Below are 19,035 nucleotides of genomic sequence, written 5' to 3' on the forward strand. Positions count from 1 at the left end.
TGTCCTTGTCGATTTCCTCTTGAGGACCATTATGGCGCCTGCCGTTTTCCGCACATGACTGAATTTAAGTGCCATCATTGTTACATTAGCACAAATCACACAGAAGCTTTTCTTTATCCTGCAACCACAGCCCTGTAAATGTTAATAACAGGCTGTTGTCCTGGGAGGCTTTTAAACTGGGCTAGTTGAGTTGTGAATGGTTTGGGATTTTTTTTTCTTTTTGTGTTGAAAAGATATATTCAAATGAGCTGTACATTGTGCTGGCCAGATTTTCTTAGTGTTTCACATAGAGAGGGACGGTGGGGATGGATCTTTTGAATGTCAGGAAATTGCCTGCTATTCGGTGCAATTAGGTAGCAGGAGGCATTCCCAATTGCCACTCGCTTCCCCAGAATGAAACCGATATGAGATACCAAGGTCAGGAGACACGTGCGGCAGGGTCAGTGGGGCTAATGGAAGAACCGGATGAATGGCAGGAGGCTGAACAATGGAAGCTTCCTCTCTTCCCCCTCCAATACTGATCGGCAGTCCCAACCTGCCCCCGGAAGTGTCCTCTCTGCCTCGCTGCAGGGTATGGCCAGGGCATTTCGGGCCAGAGCTGGGCACAGATACACCCCACAACCCACCCTGCGTGATCTGGCAGAGACACCACCTGTACTGCTTGGCCCTGCACCTAGCAGGGAGGTACAAAGCCCCCCGCTCTGCAGAGTTGCCACACGACACGTCCACTGCATTTTGGCCCTTACACAGCTGCTTTGCGGCAAAGCATAAGGCAGGATACGTCCCTGTATGAAAGATCATAATTGCACCAATCACCCTTTAGCTCAGAGCCTTGTCAAAAGGCTGACTGGCCCTACATTGAGAGAGCCTTGGAAACCTGCTGAGATCTTGGTGGACAATGACAGCATTATGAACTGCTCAAATCCTGGGAGTTTATTCTCCTTAAAGACTTTGCGTAATGCTAGGGCTGAATAGCAGGTCACGCTTGTAGGTGCTGGCCCCTGAGCTCAGGTGAGACAAGTTAGGGCCTTAAAACATTCGGTGGATTGCTTATTTTGCTCTATGTACACACACAGGCTGAGATTTGTCTCCATGATCAGCAGTGTCCAACTTGCGGTAGAGGCAGTCCGAGATGGGGACCTGAATGTGGGGCAGTGGGGAATGGAGAAAAGATTTGGGGGAAGTGTCCAAATTGTTGTTCAACTTTTCCCATTAATTCTGTAACTCGTTACTCTATGTATTAATAAAAAGATACTCCCTTCTTCAATCAGGGTGCAGTCACCCCAATTCCAGCAAACGATGGACTGAAGCAGATGCAATACTCGTTACTCTGAGCCTGTCTACACAGCTGACCCATGCCAGCTGACTCAGGTTCGTGGAGCTCCGGCTGCAGGGTGCTTCATTGCTGCCTAGACATCCAGGATCAGGCTGGCATTGGGCTCTAGTACCCTGCCGGGTGGGCCAGCTGTGGGTTTTTTTTGCTGTGTAGACATATGCTCTTTGCATTCTCCAAACTGGTACAGCATATCCTGGTTTCAAGCAGGGTAAACTCATTCAGTGTAAACAGCATCTCGGCCTGTCTATGCCAGGACTTTGCTGTGGAGGCCAGGCCATTGAGGGTGTGGATTGGGGCAAATCCCCACTGGAGAAAGGACTGGGGAAACATGGGAAAAGATACATACAATAAATTGCCCAGGGAGGCTGTGGAATCTTCATCACTGGAGGTTTTTAAGAACAAGTTAAGACAAGCTCCTGTCGGGGATGATCTAGTTATTACGTAGTCCTGCCTTGCATGCCGGGGACTGGAGTAGATGACCTATTGAGGTCCCGTCCAGTCCTACACTTCTAAAGTTCTACGCTACTCTCCTGATTTAGATACAGGTAACCCTCCTGATGTGGCCTGAATCCAGTACCCGATTAACCTCACTAGCTGGTCCTTGAGGTGAATGAGGGCATAATCCAGAGCATGTTTTCCCATTACCCTAACCCCTGTGCAGCCCAAATTCTGAAATGGTTGGAAGAGACAATAATGTGACTGGCTTCAGGAGGCATTATAAGTGTCTACAGATCCCTTAAGAGACGGCAGAATTAACAGACCTGGGCAAATTGCCCTGGCATGTGTCATTAGTGGATCTAACACCAACAAGGTTAGCACTTGAGCGTTGATTCAGGTAAAGCAATGTAGCATGCTCAATTTAAGCATAATTAGAGGAAAAAGAAAAAGAGGATGATATTTCATTATCTGTTACACAATCTTCAATGAACTGTGAGGCAGGAGGTTAAATTAAGTGCTTTCAGCCACCCTTGAGTGGTCGGCAGCTAGTAAAACAACCCATGTTTGCAATAAGACCCCATAGTGTTCAGTATGAATAACTTTGGGTTCATTTAAATATCTCCTAATGAATTAAAAGACTAGGGTGTTTTGTATTCCTACCTATTCAGAAGTCTTTGATCTCCACACGCTTCACATTTCTTTTAACATCCTAAAATTCATTTGCTGTGCGAGGGTTTTTCACTTCTGACACCTCTGGTATTATGAGTGCTGAGGATTAGGCAGCAAATGTTGTAGCAATTATTATATATTGGGGACACCAAATACCGGGCTTGCCTTGTTCTGCTGAAATAAAACAACTGACGTGAAGTCAGTGGAGAGTTTGGTTTAACCTTGTAATAAACAGATAGCTAAGGGTTAATGTCTCTTTCACCTGGAAAGGAGTAACCTGAAACACCTGACCAGAGGACCAATCAGGAAACAAGACTTTTTCAAATCTGGGTGGAGGGAAATTTTGGGGTGTGAGTTCTTTGTTCTTTGTCTTGTGTTTGACCCTCTCAGCTCTGAGAGTGATTTTTCTATCTCCTGGCTTTCTAATATTCTGTTTCCAAGTTGTAAGTAGAAAGATAGTAAGACAATGAGTTTATATTGTTTTTTTTTTGTATTTACGTGTGTATAGTTGCTGGAGTGTTTTGAATTGTATTCTTTTTGGATAAGGCTGTTTATTCATTTTTTCCCTTTAAGCAATTGACCCTGTAGATTGTCACCTTATACAGAGACTATTTTTAATGTACTTTTCTTTCTTTCTATAAAGCTTTCTTTTTAAGACCTGTTGGAGTTTTTCTTTAGTGGGGACTCCAGGGAATTAAGTCTGCAGCTCACCAGGGAATTGGTGGGAGGAAGAAGTCAGGGGGAAAATCTCTTTGTGTTAGATTTACTAAGCCTGACTTTGCATACCCTCTGGGTGAGGAAGGGAAGAGAGATTAGCTCTCTCGGTACTTGTGTTTCCAGGACTGGAAGCAGGGAATCTCCTAGGGTCGTCCAGGGAGGGGAGCCTGGGAGGAAGTAACCAGGAAACAAGGGGAGGGGGTTATTTCCCTTTGTTGTAGGACTCAAGGCATCTGAATCTGGGGGTCCCCCAAGGAAGGTTTTGGGGAGACCACAGTGAGCTATGCACTGTATAATTCCTGGCTGGTAGCAGCTTTACCAGGTCCAAGCTGGTAACTAAGCTTGAAGGTTTTCATGCTAACACCCATATTTTGGACGCTAAGGTCTAGATCTGGGAAAAAATGTTATGACAAACCTTTACTTGATGAGTGCCTTCCACCCTGGCAGAGTTAGGGCTGGGTAAACGTTTACACTCCCTCACACTCTTTGCAAGGCATAAGGTGGAAAGGAACAGGCACTGACTATTTTATAAAATTTGCTGGTTTTTCCTTCTTCTTCCAGTATTGGTGTAAGGGGACTGTTGGTCCCTTGCTGAAACGTAGGGGGTCCCATCCTCCGCATGATTTGTTCTTTGCATGTGGAGCCATAACTCTCTACATTTGTTGTCTAGAGAATGAAACTTGATTATGTTGTGAGATGAGCATGGGGTCCTGTGATGATGTTTTGTACACAGTCCCCTCGCACACGCCTCTCTGGCTCTCTCTTTCTCACACAAATGCTTCTATTGTAAAATTCATGTGAAAATATTTTCACTGCCACAAAACTTCCTTCTCTTGTTTCTCCCACCAGGTGCCACCAGTGCTGAGAGGTGAAGTGTAGCCTGGGAGCTGGGTTAGACAACAGAGTCTTGTCTTCTGCTGTGGGTTGCACCTGTGCAAAGAGACACTCGTGCACTCAGCGCTCTCTCCCAGGAGTTAACATGTAGCATTAGCTCCATTTCTTGTGTCTTTGGAGCCGGCCATATCTTCAGAGATCTGCCCTGAGCTAGTGGTTAGATGCTGCAGGATGGCACGTTCATTCCCGCCATCTCCGCCATCTTCATACAATCCCACCAGCAGTGTCCCTGCAAAGGGTGGTTGTGTAGGAGAGCATCACAGCAGCATCAGCTGCCATGAAAGAGAACCGCAGCAGGTCACACACAGGCCTTGGGTGAGAGCAGCTCAAAGGTGTTGAGCGCCCCAACCCCACTGGGGTCACATGTTCTCAGCACCGCGCAGGGTCAGGCCCCGTGTGTTCTCAGCACTGGTGCTTTCTCAGTTACGCCAAAGCTGCCTTTACAATGCGTGTTGGAGAGGAGCCTGTCTGATTGAGCTCCCCTGGGAGCCCAGGAAAAAGAAAACACGCGTCTCAGGAAGCTCTCGCAGTCAGCAACATTTTAAATAAATAACTATGCAAGCCAGACAGGCAAATGCTGTGGTTGTTTTCTCTCTGAGATGAACACAGCTCTCTTCTGGGAAATGGGCAATTAGGCTGCCCTGTGTGAACAGGAATAAACCTGTGTATTCCAAGCATCGCTGCAATCCAATGAGCACTGGGATGAGGACGAATTCATCGGTCCATCAGCACCCAGCTCTGCTGCTAGCTACATAACGCAGTACAGCTGTACTGACAGGTGAGCAGGGCCCTACCAAATTCACGGTCATGAAAAACGCATCATGGACAGTGAGAGCTGGTCTTTTCTGTGCTTTTACCCTGTATTATACAGATTTCACAGGGGAGACCAGCTTTTCTCAAACTGGGGGACCTGAGCCAAAAGGGAATTGCAGGGGGGGACACAGGGTTATTTTGGGGGGTGTCACAGTATTGCCCCCTTACTTCTGCGCTGCCGTCAGATCTGGGCGGCTGGAGAACAGCGGCTGTTAGCCAGACACCCAGCTCTGAAGTAAGGGTGGCAATACCACACCATATGATGCCATGCCACCTTTACTTCTGTGCTGCTGTCTTCAGAGCTAGGTGGCTGGAGGGTGGCAGATACTGACTGAGAGCCCAGCTCTGCAGGCAGCAGTGCAGAAGTAATGGTGGCAATACCATACCATACCATGCCATGCCGTGCCGTGCCATGCCATGCCATGCCATGCCATGCCATGCCATACCATACCAGGCCATGCCAGGCCAGGCCAGGCCAGGCCAGGCCAGGCCATGCCATACCATACCATGCCATGCCATGCCATGCCATACCATACCAGGCCATCCTTATTTCTGCGCTGCTGCTGGCAGCGGCTCTGCCTTCGGAGCTGGGCTCCCAGCCAGCAGACACCGCTTTCCAGCTGCCCAGCTCTGAAAACAGCGCCGCGGCCAGCTGCAGCACAGAAGTAAGGGTAGCAGTACCACAGCTCCCCCCACCCCTGCTACAATAACCTGGCGGCCCCCCCCAACTCCTTTATGCTGATCCATAAAGACTTTGCATGGTAAGTAAACGGGTGAGAATTAACATATGAGCCAATGCAGAGCCCAAGGGATGGGGAGAAATGAGCTAAGTCTCGAGTGTAGCAGAGGGTTGGTGTAATAATGCTATAAATGGCTAGACATACCTTTACTCGGCTTATAAAAGGAAGCATTTGACACATGAGGAGTTACAGGGAGCTGGGAGCATGAATCTCCAGTAGTCTGAAGCTGCACAATGCAACCCACAGTCACAAGCCACCTCCACAATGAGGAGGAAAACCCTAGGTCCTGTGTGTTGCCTGGCCCCATGCAGCGGTCTCTGAAGACCCACTCTGGTTAATGAACATCTCTAGTGGCAAAGATCACAGAACTCAGGTACCCTCTGTGACAGTGCCCCCTCATAAGGCTTTATGGAATATTCTTATGAATGTATATGCAACACAACTGGAATAGGTTTTAGGCTACATATGCCATGTAACATATCGATATAAAAGTTATGATCTACTGAATGTATTCATCCTATCAGTATGCATGTATCATTTTTGCATTTGAAGTTATGAATATTGGCTGTGTACTGGCTTGATTTTAATTAGCCTAGCAGAGCATTTGGTCAGCTTCTTGAGAAAAGTGCAAATTAAGTGACCAATCAAAAATCACTTAAGCCAACAACGAACTTGAAGATGCCAATCCACATCTGAGCCTTCCCAGGGATGTGGCTTGGCTGATAAAAACTGAGTCATGCATGGACATGTAGCTTGCCCATGTGACTCCAAAACTCCATCCTGGAGCTGGACTTTGCATATTAGAGAGGAGATGGTCTCCCCCCACAAGAGCAAGTCTATTTAAACCCCTGGGAGGCCCCTCCATTTTGTCTTCAGCTGGCTAAAGAAGAAGCATCTTCACTCCCCATCTCCACTCCACTCCATACCTGAAAGGAACTGGAACAAAGGACAGTAACTACAGGGGTGTGAGTGACTGCTGGACCCAGACTAGAAAGAGACTAGTCTGTAAAAGGAAGCTTACTGGAACTGATGAGGTTTTATTTGTATTCAGTTTCTTAGACATAGACTTGCATGTTCTGTTTTATTTTACTTGGTAATTCACTTTGTTCTGTCTGTTACTACTTGGAACCACTTAACTCCTACTTTCTGTATTTAATAAAATCACTTTTACTTATTAATTAACCCAGAGTATGTATTAATACCGGCGGGGGGAGGGGACAGCTGTGCATCTCTCTCTATCAGTGTTATAGTGGCCAACAATTTATGAGTTTACCCTGTATAAGCTTTATACAGGGTAAAATGGATTTATTTGGGATTTGGACCTGATTGGGAGTTAGACATCTGAGTGTTAAAGACAGGAACGTTTCTGTGAGCTGCTTTCAGTTAAGCCTACAGCTGTTAGGGGACGTGGTTCAGACCTTGAGTCTGGGTTTGCAGCAGGCTAGCGGGTCTGGTTCAAACCAGACAGGGTGCTGGAGTCCTAAGCTGCCAGGACAGGAAAGCAGGGGCAGAAGTAGTCTTGGCACATCAGTTGGCAGCCCCAAGGGGTTTTCTGTGATCCAACTCATCATGCCCTCCTTCAAATAACTCTTAGCCCTTCTACAGGGCCTGTCACCAGCACTTCTTTAAGTGCTTTACAACCTTTCCCTGCAGTTCATCTGGGAGATAGGAAGGGACTGGTTGGGACCATGTCAGCCAGGATCAAAATGCAGCTTCCTCTGGGGTAGAACCCAGCAGGTGTTTAACGGCACACATCACTGCCATGTACACAAAGTTTGGAGACGAAGTGAAGAAGGCAACCACTGGTTGAAACAGCAGTTGCAGTTAGTCTGGGGTTAACATCCCGATGTCTATGGAAAAAGTCATGGAATCTTTAAACGATTTGGCTGGTCAGAGCTCCAGTAATAGCCCTCACAGGAACGCTTGGCCCTGACCAAGGTAGGCCCAGAGCACAGAATTCTGGGGCCCTATGCATATGGGGGAGGGGATAGCCCAGTGGTTTGAGCATTGGCCTACTAAACCCAGGGTTGTGAGTTCAATCCTTGAGGGGGCCATTTAGGGATCTGGGGTTAAAAACCTGTCTGGGGATTGGCCCTGCTTTGAGCAGGGAGTTGGACTAGATGATCTCCTAAAGACCCTTCCAAGTCTATGTTTCTATGAAATCAGGGGCCTCCCCACCACCTGTAAAGAGCCCTTGTCCCATACATTCCTCACAGTCACCCAAATGCCCCTCCCACCCACACACATAGGCCCAAAGCCCCCACCAGCTCCCACTTCTGCTGAGAGCCCCTGCACACATCCCAGCAGCCATGATGTAAACACCACTTGGTGCAGCCCTCAGCCACAACCCCTCAAATCCCCCACGTCTCCCCAACATCTCCGCATCCCCAACATCCTGGTCCCCAAGCCCACCACCCCCAACACCCTGTTCCCCCCCAGAACTCACCCTGCTCCTCAGCCCCATACCTCCCCATAGCCCATCAGTAGCTTTCCTCCCAGTCTGTCACCCACTCACCGGAGCTCAACCCCACTCCCTCGAGTCAGGCCCCCAGAATCATGAGATGGGCTTTAAAATCAGGAGATTTAAAAAATGAATGTTGGGTTCTTTTGTCCTCCATTGGGCTGGCGCATTCAGATGTCACATTTTCAAGCTTTCTTCCCCAACTATGAGGACTAGAAATGTACGTCCTGCCCATCCCTGAATGAACACGGGGGTTCTCACAGAATAACCCAAGTCCAGCAGCTGGATCTTTACGAAACACACCCAAGTATTGCAAGGCTGGTGATCAACTCCTGGGAGCGGGTGGCACAGTAACAAGGTGGCAGCATTACGCTACCAAGGGAGTTTTTCACCAAACTGTAGCTTTATAGTCAATCGATATAGAATGAACCAGCCACTAAGTCCTTTGTAAAACTTAACTTGTTTTGACTCAGTGGATGAAAGAATCCACAAATCTTAAACTCTATGGACTGTCTGGGGCTCGGGGCAGTGATTTGGCTCTAGCTGGGCTTTGTTCCTTCTATCGAGGATTCTCGTGTCCTCCTGGGTTTTTTTATGCAACCAATTCATAAGTACACAAACTCTCAGTGCTGAGGAGACGTTAATGATGTGGTAAACATAGTGAATGCAGCATTTATGTATTATGCCTTCCACAGATAAATGAAGAGCAGCCCCCAGAAATCCCCCAGCGCACAGCCTATACACTGGCTGCTCACTGGGCCAAGAGATTAATGTCTGTATTTTGTGAGGAAGGTAATTCTTGTTGCCATGAGCTTTTTGTGTATGAAACGGAACTCCCACTGGCCAACTCTCATCAGATTTTCAAGAGTCTCATGATTGTGGAGTAATTTTACTTCCTTCTCGGAGTCTTTAGAGAGGCCCCTGCTAGCTCAGGATTTCAGGCAGAACTGGAACAGATGCTGCAGTTCTGTTGGGAGCCAAAGCGGCATGTGTCTGGCTGCAGTTCTCCAGGAGAGGCAGATGCAGCGATTGCTGCCTCTTGTAGGCCCTGCTCCCCTGCGATAGCCTCCCCAGTGAGAGAAGGGGAGCAGCAGCCCAGAGGGCAGGAGAAACAGTGGGGAACGAGCTGGGGGCCAGATGCTGCTCCTATCCACCCTATTCATTCCCCTGTAGTGCTCCTCAAGGAAGGGAGAAAGGGACCCCAGAGCCACATGCACCCCTCACATTGCCACTGTAGTGTAGGGCAAAAGAGTAGTATCCCTTTAAATAATTTGTGATCCCTCTAGTGGCTCCCACTGTGTTTTAGAAGCCACCAGAAACCAGTCAGAGCCGCAGTGTGTCTGTGGCTAGGCCTTGCGTGGCTGGGTATATTTAGAAAATATGGTATCTTGGAGCCCAGGCAATTTCCCCTGCATCCTCTCAGCTCTTCATTTTAGGGCTTGTGAGTCCTTCCCCTGCCTGTCCTCTCCCTGATGTTGCCAGGGATGCTCTCCTCACGTTCTCCCTTTCCCCGAGCCCACTGACTCTTGCTGCACGAAGGCTCAGAGTGTGAAAATGTCTTGTGTGACTCCAGGGATCCATTTCCCTGGATTTTCCACATAACCAGGAACTGCAGGAGTGATTAGCGCTTTGGGTCCATTGCTGCAGCAGGAGTGTGTGTCATTCTTTGGCAGCGCTCAGTCTCTGTGACTAGCAATCAAAACTCTCACTGCTGCCCAAACACTGCATAGACCGAACCTGCCTCCAGCTTCCAGGCCATTCCAAACACTGGACACGGCCACAAAATTCTTAATGGGCCCTAGATTGCTAGGCCATAAAGTGAATGAATAAATAAGCAAAAGAAAATTATATATCGTAGTGAAATGTATTTATATTGCTGGCTCCCTTTAGGACCTAGCCATTATTTCTACCTAGGCATGGCCCCATATCTAAATAAGTACTTTGCCTCAGTCTTTAATAAGGCTAATGGGGAGCTTAGGGGTAATGGAAGGATGACAAACGGGAATGAGGATATGGAGGTGGATTTTACCACATCTGAGGTAGAAGCCAAACTTGAACAGCTTAATGGGACAAAATCGGAGGCACCGGACAATCTTCATCTGAGAATATTAAAGGAACTGGAGCATGAAATTGCAAGCCCATTAGCGATAATTTTTAATGAATCAGTAAACTCAGGGGTTGTACCATATGACTGGAGAATTGCTAACGTAGTTCATATCTTTAGGAAAGGGAGAAAGAGTGATCTGAGTAACTATAGGCCTGTTAGTTTGACATCTATAGTATGTAAGGTCTTGGAAAAAATTTTGAAGGAGAAAGTAGTTAAGGACATTGAGGTCAATGGTAATTGGGACAAAGTACAACATGGTTTTACTAAAGGTAGATCGTGCCAAACCAACCTGATCTCCTTCTTTGAGAAGGTGACAGATTATTTAGACAAAGGAAATGTGGTAGACCTAATTTACCTCGATTTCAGTAAGGCATTGGACACGGTTCCACATGGGAATTATTAGTCAAATTGGAAAAGATGGGATCAATATGAGAATTGAAAGGTGGATAAGGAACTGGTTAAAGGGGAGACTCCAACGGCTCGTACTGAAGGGTGAGCTGTCAGGCTGGAAGGAGGTTACTAGTGGAGTTCCTCAAGGATCAGTTCTGGGACCAATCTTATTTAACCTTTTTATTACCGACCTTGGCACAAAAAGCGGGAATGTGCTAATAAAGTTCGCGGATGACACAAAGCTGGGAGGTATTGCTAACACGGAGAAGGACCAGGATATCATACAGGAAGATCTGGATGGCCTTGTAAACTGGAGTAATAGTAATAGGATGAAATTTAATAGTGAAAAGTGCAAGGTCATGCACTTAGGGATTAATAATAAGGACTTTAGATATACATTGGGGATACATCAGTTGGAAGCAACAGAGGAGGAGAAGGACCTTGGGGTATTGGTAGATCACAGGAAGACTATGAGCCGCCAATGTGATATGGCCGTGAAAAAAGCTAATGCGGTTTTAGGATGCATCAGGTGAGGTATTTCCAGCAAAGATAAGGAGGTGTTAGTACCGTTATACACTAGTGAGACCTCATCTGGAATACTGTGTGCAGTTCTGGTCTCCCATGTTTAAGAAGGATGAATTCAAACTGGAACAGGTTCAGAGATGGGCTACTAGGATGATCCGAGGAATGGAAAACCTGTCATATGAAAGGAGACTCAAAGAGCTTGGCTTGTTTAGTCTAGCCAAAAGAAGGCTGAGGGGGGATATGCTTGCTCTTTATAAATATATCAGAGGGATTAATATTAGGGAAGGAGAGGAATTATTTAAGCTTAGTACCAATGTAGATACAAGAACGAATGGGTATAAACTGGACACTAGGAAGTTTAGACTTGAAATTAGACGAAGGTTTCTAACCATTAGAGGAGTGAAGTTCTGGAACAGCATTCCAAGGGGAGTAGTGGGGGCAAAAGACATATCTGGCTTTAAGATTAAGCTTGATAAGTTTATGGAAGGGATGGTATAATGGGAGAGCTGAATTTTGGCAACTGATCTTTGATTATCGCCAGATAAGTATGCCCAGTGGTTGGTGATGGGATGTTGGAGGGGATGGGATCTGAGTTACTGCAGAGAATTCTTTTCTGAGTGCTGGCTGGTGAGTCTTGCCCACGTGCTCAGGGTTTAGCTGATCGCCATATTTGGGGTTGGGAGGGAATTTTCCTCCAGGGCAGATTGGCAGAGGCCCTGGAGGTTTTTCGCCTTCCCCTGCAGCGTGGGGCCTGGGTCACTTGCTGGTGGATTCTCTGCAGCTTGAGGTCTTCAAACCACAATTTGAAGACTTCAATAACTCAGGCATAGGTTAGGGGTTTGTTATAGAAGTGGATGGGTAGGGTTCTGTGGCCTGCTTTGTGCAGGGGGTCAGACTAGATGATCACATTGGTCCCTTCTGACCCTAGAATCTATGAATCCATGAATCTATTTCAAATGGGCACTAAATAGTTTCCACCGAGGTTCCCATCAGCAGGATATAGGCTGTACCACAAGCCCATAGACAAACATTCTGAGTGGATAAGTTTGTTAGTGCAGCCCATTATTTGTATTTATTTATAGCTCTATCCAAGTAGTTAAAAGCCTTCGGAACCCCTTGTGCTGCACCATCTCTCAGAAAATAAAGTTTTGTCCTTTCCTTGCTAATGAAACTTAATGTTCCAATAAACATCACGGCGCAGCACCGCATGTTGTGCAAAAGGGCAACAGAAATTAACCCTCTAATGGGAGCACAGCCCCTAGCACGTTGCTTCTATTGTTTGTATGACAGTCTGTAATGTTTGTCAAACAGAACCATTTGACGGAGAGAGAATGTCTTTCTTCCCATGCTGTAGATACACTACGGGATTATTCCGATTTTACAGAAACCGGTTTTATAAAACAGATTGTATAAAGTCAAGTGCACGCGGCCACACTAAGCACATTAATTCGGTGGTGTGCGTCCCTGGTCCGAGGCTAGCGTCGATTTCCAGAGCGTTGCACTGTGGGTAGCTATTCCGTAGCTATCCCATAGTTCCCGCAGTCTCCCCCGCCCATTGGAATTCTGGGTTGAGAGCCCAGTGGTTGATGGGGCAAAAACCATTGTCATGGGTGGTTCTGGGTAAATGTCATCAGTCATTCCTTCCTCCGGGAAAGCAACGGCAGACAATCATTTTGCGCCCTTTTCCCCTGGATTGCCCTGGCAGACGCCATAGCATGGCAACCATGGAGCCCGTTCAGTTTTTTTTTTACCGTCACCGTATGTGTACTGGATGCCGCGGACAGAGGCGTTACTCCAGCGCTACACAGCAGCATTCATTTGCTTTTGCATGATAGGAGAGATGGTTACCAGTTGTTCTGTACCGTCTGCTGCCAGTGTAATTTGGTAATGAGATGACGGTTATCTGTCCTTCTGTACTGTCTGCTGCTACCATGGATGCCCCTGGCTGAGACTGGCCAGGGGCGCAAAAGCAAAACTGGGAATGACTCCCCGAGTCAATTCCTCCTTTATGGTTTCTAAAAATAGAGTCAGTCCTGCCTAGAATATGGGGCAAGTGTACTAGAGAACCAGTGTATCAGAGAGCACAGCTGCTCCGTGTCAGATCCCGCAGAAATTATGAGCTACATGCCATTCACGGGGGGGTGCCCCTGCAACAACCCCACCCATTGCTTCCCTTCTCCCCCAACCTTCCTGGGCTACCATGGCAGTGTCCCCCCCATTTGTGTCATGAAGTAATAAAGAATGCAGGAATAAGAAACACTGAGTTTTTAAGTATCAGAGGGGTAGCCGTGTTAGTCTGGATCTGTAAAAGCAGCAAAGAATCCTGTGGCACCTTATAGACTAACAGACGTTTTGGAGCATGAGCTTTCATGGGTGAATACCCACTTCTGCATCTGAGGAAGTGGGTATTCACCCATGAAAGCTCATGCTCCAAAACGTCTGTTAGTCTATAAGGTGCCACAGGATTCTTTGCTGCTTTTACTGAGTTTTTAGTGACATAAAATGAGGATGAGGCAGCCTGCCGGTGCTGTGATAGTCCAGGCAGGACATTAAGCAGTGTGGGGGAGAGGAGCCCAGCATCCCACTGCTATGCTAGTCCAGGCAGTACAGAATCTTTTCTTTTCACATGAAAGGGAGGGGGCTGATTGAAGCTCAGCCCCCAATTGCTATGATGAAGACGGTTACCAACTGTTCTGTACCATCTACTGGGAATGACCAGGAATCATTCCTATTTTTACCCAGGCGCCCCTGGCCAACCTCACCTGAGGCCAGCCAGGAGCACTCACGGGCTGATGGTGATGATGGATATCAGTCACATTGTACCATCTGCCACCAGGGAGGGGAGAGGAGCGGATACTGCTCTTCACTGCTGCAGCATCGCGTCTACCAGCAGCATTCAGTGCACATAGGGTGACATTGAAAGAAGTCAAGAAATGCTTTCTTTCCCTTTTCTTTCACGTGGATGGGGGGGGGGTAGTAAATTGACAATCTATTCCCTGAACCAGGCCGGACAATGTGTTTGAACCTACAGGCATTGGGAGCTCAGGCAAGAATGCAAATACTTTTCGGAGACTGCTGGGGACTGTGGGATAGCTGGAGTCCTCAGTACCCCCTCCCTCCCTCCATGAGCGTCCATTTGAGTCTCTGGCTTCCCGTTACGCTTGTCACGCAGCACTGTGTAGCCTGTAGATTTTTTTTTCAAACGCTTTGCCATTTCGTCTTCTGTAACAGAGCTCTGATAGAACAGATTTGTTTCCCCATACAGCGATTAGATCCAGTATCTCCCGTACGGTCCATGCTGGAGCTCTTTTTCGATTTGGGACTGCATCGCCACCCGTGCTGATCAGAGCTCCATGCTGGCCAAACAGGAAATGAAATTCAAAAGTTCGCGGGGCTTCTCCTGTCTACCTGGCCAGTGCATCCGAGTTCAGATTGCTGTCCAGAGCGGTCACAGTGGTGCACTGTGGGATACCGCCCGGAAGCCAATACCGTCGATTTGTGGCCACACTAACCCTAATCCGATATGGTAATACCGATTTTAGCGCTACTCCTCTCGTCGGGGAGGAGCACAGAAACCGATTTAAAGAGCCCTTTATATCAATATAAAGGGCCTCATAGTGTGGACGGGTACAGCGTTAAATCGGTTTAATGCTGCTAAAATCGGTTTAAACGCTTAGTGTAGACCAGGCCTTAGACACTCAAAGAAGATTTCGGCTTGCTAAGGAAATAGAAGATAGACATACGCTGCTCTGACACTTGTACAAGTTATTAAGTGTCTGGATAAAAGAAGGAAACTCAGAAAGTATCACCTACACAATGATAGCATGAAATTGTCACCATTTGCTGACAGTTACTAGACCATGCTACTGTATCTATGATGCCCCATACACAGAATAGGAAATAACGGTTGTCTTTTTAACGTCAAATGCAGTACTTGTGGCCAGAGAACTCTGTGGCCAGGATACAGTACCTGACCCTAAAGGAATCTGCTTTTCACTTCAACTTGCTGCGGAATATAAATCTGCACACATTTACCAGTAAGAAACACTATTTCAATTTGTTAAAATTGTGTCATCTGGTTGAAAAGTAGAAAGTGCAGGTGACATCACCAGAATCTGGAATGAAAAGACCGGGCTCTTAGAATATATTTTAAGTTACATAGAAATTAGAATGATTTTTCCTTCATTACTTTGAAAGATGAATATAAAAAAATAACACAAGCGTGTAGGGACAAAATTAGAAAGGCCAAGGCACAAAACAAGATTAAACTAGCTAGGGACATAAAGGATAACAAGAAATCATTTTACAACTGTTTTAGAAGCAAGAGAAAGACCAACGATAAGTAGTCCTGTTACTCAGTGAGGGAGGAAAGACAGTAACAGAAAACACAGTAATGGCTGAATGTTCAATGTCCTTTTTGTTTCAGTTTTTACCAGAAAGGTTAGCAATGATCGGACTATTAACCTAGTGAACATCAGTGTACACGGGGTAGGATTTGAGGCTGACATAGGGAAAGAACAAGTTAAAAATTACTTAGATAAGTTGGATATCTTCATGTCAGCAGAGCCTGACGAAATACATCTAGAATACTTAAGGAACTGGCTGACGAGATCTCTGAGCCATTAGCGATTATCTTTGAGAAGTTGTGGAGGACAGGGGGGATCCCAGAGGACTGCAAAAGAGAAAATACAGTACTGATCTATGAACATGGGAATAAGGATAACCTAGTGAGTTATAGACCAGTCAGCTTAATTTTCGTAACCAGAAAGATAATGGTGCAATTAATCAATCAGTTTGTAAGATTGGGATTTTGTTTGTTTTTCGAAGATCTCTCTTCATTTCAGCTCTTCTGCAGAGTCTCTTGCTCTCTCGTTCTCCTTCTTTACAACCTAGTCTTTCTGTTTTCTCTACTTTGTGGTGCCTGGTTTGGCAGATGGTACACTGTGTCTTAGTCACATAGTATGTTTTAAGGTAAAACTTCTCTTCCCATTAACTTTAGTTGTCTGTTCCTGCACTCACTCTGGATTTTGGCAATCAAGGAGAGTAAACGTGTTCCTAGCTGACTTGCCTTCAGGGCTCAATTTCTTACACTCAATCACAATGGTCTAATTAAGGTTTGGAAGTTTATTTCAGGGACAGCCAATAGATTAATTAGTTAAATTAATTGCTCCTTATTGCGCATACAGATAAATTCAGTTTGGCTGAAAGGGAGCCTGCTTAAAAAATAACACGTTCATTCTGACTCACCAGAACGTTTGAGCAGTCAGAATTCATCCACAAACCTCACAGAAGGAGAGGGAACGTAGTTTTAAAGTATGATCAAGTTCTCCGGTTAGATCCTCTGACCAGCAGGGCTGTGATGGGGAGGAGTGGAGTGCAGAGGTGCTCCAGTCGCACTCAGGGGTACAGAGACAGGGAGGTATAGAACGGCTCCACACTCAGGAGCCTCAGAGGATCCTCAGGAGGCTGGCTAAGCTGGCATTAGTGCCCCTTTGGTCTTTCCAGAGTCACAGGATGAGTAGTGTGGACTCAGCACAGGGGTGAATGTCACTCTCATACTCAGACTTCGCTCGTGCACATCCGTTCCGGGTCTTTCACCATTAGCCGCTGGCTGGAGATCGGGTGCCAGGCACATAACCCATCCCGGGGCCATTACAAAGGGGAATGCCTCACTCAAGATGAAACTGGCATTTTTAAAGCTCTCTTGGCAGAATATAAATCACAGGAAGTTTCAGAAAGAGAAAAAGTTTTACCAGGTGACTGAAGGTTGGAGAGCATCTCAGTGATGTCTCTGGTTCTTTGCCCTCTACACCTCCTGCACTGGGAGCCTACGTTACCATTTCATCGGTGACCTGCTTTGGTTTGATCATTCGAAAAAAAGCTGCACCCACCTAGTTGCCTGTGATCCTTTCAGAGCTGGAAGGCGAGTGGGCAGACTGACTGAGCAGGGCTTTGCTTTGTGGAGATGCAGTGTAAATACTTTGCGTGGCTTGCACGGTATGTTAAACTCTGTCAGGACAAAGTGCGCAGCAGGTTACAGAACTGCGGTGTTTGCTAGAGATCTGTGGAACAAGGGGTGTAATTTTACACTTCAGTGAGTTCTAGTTTGAAGTTGAATGTCAACATGTTTTTCAGTTGTTTAGATATGTTTATTTAGCCTTTACTCTTGTGTAAAACAAATATCTTGGGAAGGGAAAATAGATTTTAAAAGCGAGAGAAAACAGAGTTGTCTCCTTGCTAACTTCTTGAAAGCTATTCCTAATAAACAACATGAAATAGACTCTGCTGGGCTCAACACACGGAGGGTTTCAGAAGGAAAAAAAGAATTCAGAACAATGTTAGGGTGCAAGTGGACAAATGGCCACACACCTGCAGTCAGCTCAGAAAGCCCATCCGGAGCAGGACAATCTTGTCTGTTACAGACACTTACAAAGCCTTGGGTTGTACGCGAAGCTGGTGAAAATCAGCAAAGCGTCATTGATCAATGGATTTATGCCAGCTGAGGATCTGGCCCTTGGGACAGGTACCTGAACAATTTTGAGTTTGACTTCTCTTAGCTTCTGCATGAATGCAAATCTCATCTTCCTGATTTGTAAAAGTTCTTTTAAATGAATGGTGGTTCATCCTCCCCACCACAGCCTGAGGTGGCAATGATCTTTGGGGTCACCTCAGATTCTTTGTTCCTGTTAGAGGTTACAATGTGCTTCTTTTCTGCCTGTGATTTAAATTCTGTACTGGTTTCCCACAGATTTGCCGCACAAAAATGAGGGTTCGTCATTCTTTTGACTGCAGTGGGCATTCATAGGGTAAAACTTCTCTGCTGGAATAATTTCTCTGACACCCCAGGAGTTTCGTCTGCAGATAATTTGGCCCATAGGGTGAAATCCAGGTGCCACTGAAGTCAATGGAAAACTCCCATTGACCTCAATTTCCCCGATAGGTTTTAAGACCAGAAGCAATCACTATAATAATCTCATCTGACCTCTTGCATAACTTAGGGCTTCAAAGTTCACCCTTAACTCTTGCAGTGGAAGAAGCGATTCTTCCCTGTTATGTAAATGACACTATCAAGTTCAATAACTTGTTAAACCTGAGAACGTAAGAGCGGCCATACTGGGTCAGACCAAAGGTCCATCTAGCCCAGTATCCTGTCTGCCAACAGTGGCTAATGCCAGGTGCTTCAGAGGGAGTGAACAGACAGGTAATCGTCAAGTGATCCATCCCTTGTCGCCCATTCCCAGCTTCTGGCAGTCAGAGGTTTAGGGACACCTGGAGCATGGGGTTGCATCCCTGACCATCTTGGCTATTAGCAATTGATGGACCTGTCCTGCATGAACTTACGTAATTCTTCTTTGAACTTCCCTTAAAGTTGGTCTCTAAGGTTTTTGCTTTGCTACATTTTTCCATTAACTCACACAAACGCAGTTCTCCTTACACTTACTCTGGGTTTCGCTAGAGTAACTCTGTTGTGCCAGCGCGGGGGTGGGGGGGAGGTTTACTCTGGATTCATGGTGAGTTATGGTATGTGCCAGGAGAAGCAGCCTCAGTGGCTCTAACATGACGCTACTGCTACATGCATAGGCCTGATTTTCAAAAGCACATGCTCAAAAGTGTGCATCCACTTCTGCATGTGCCCGTTTTGGCATTCATGTCCCTAATGTGTACATGCAGCTCAGGGAATGTACACACACACGCAGACACACACACATATTGCGGGGATTTGCACACCAACACGGGACAAGCTGAAAAATATGTATGCACATTTGCATGCATCTATTTGAAGAATGTTGGCTTTAACATTCACTGACTTCTATTTTTGCCATCAAACCGGTTTGCTTCTAGGATTTCTAGGTTCCACGATCCCACTGATACTGCTGGCTAATTGCCGCAAAAGTGCTAGAAAGAAACACTTTCAGGCTAACTTCAGAAAAAGTAACCTGCCACC

The 19,035-nt window shown here is 46.4% G+C and overlaps 1 protein-coding gene across 1 annotated transcript in view; it reads right to left on the reverse strand.

Moving 5' to 3' along the window:
- Positions 1 to 19,035, reverse strand: part of FAM3D (FAM3 metabolism regulating signaling molecule D) — a 73,136-nt gene that overhangs the window by 46,301 nt on the left and 7,800 nt on the right. The window lies entirely within an intron of this gene.

This window comes from Gopherus flavomarginatus, chromosome 6 (assembly GCF_025201925.1).
Source record: "Gopherus flavomarginatus isolate rGopFla2 chromosome 6, rGopFla2.mat.asm, whole genome shotgun sequence".
NCBI classification, from domain to species: domain Eukaryota; kingdom Metazoa; phylum Chordata; order Testudines; family Testudinidae; genus Gopherus; species Gopherus flavomarginatus.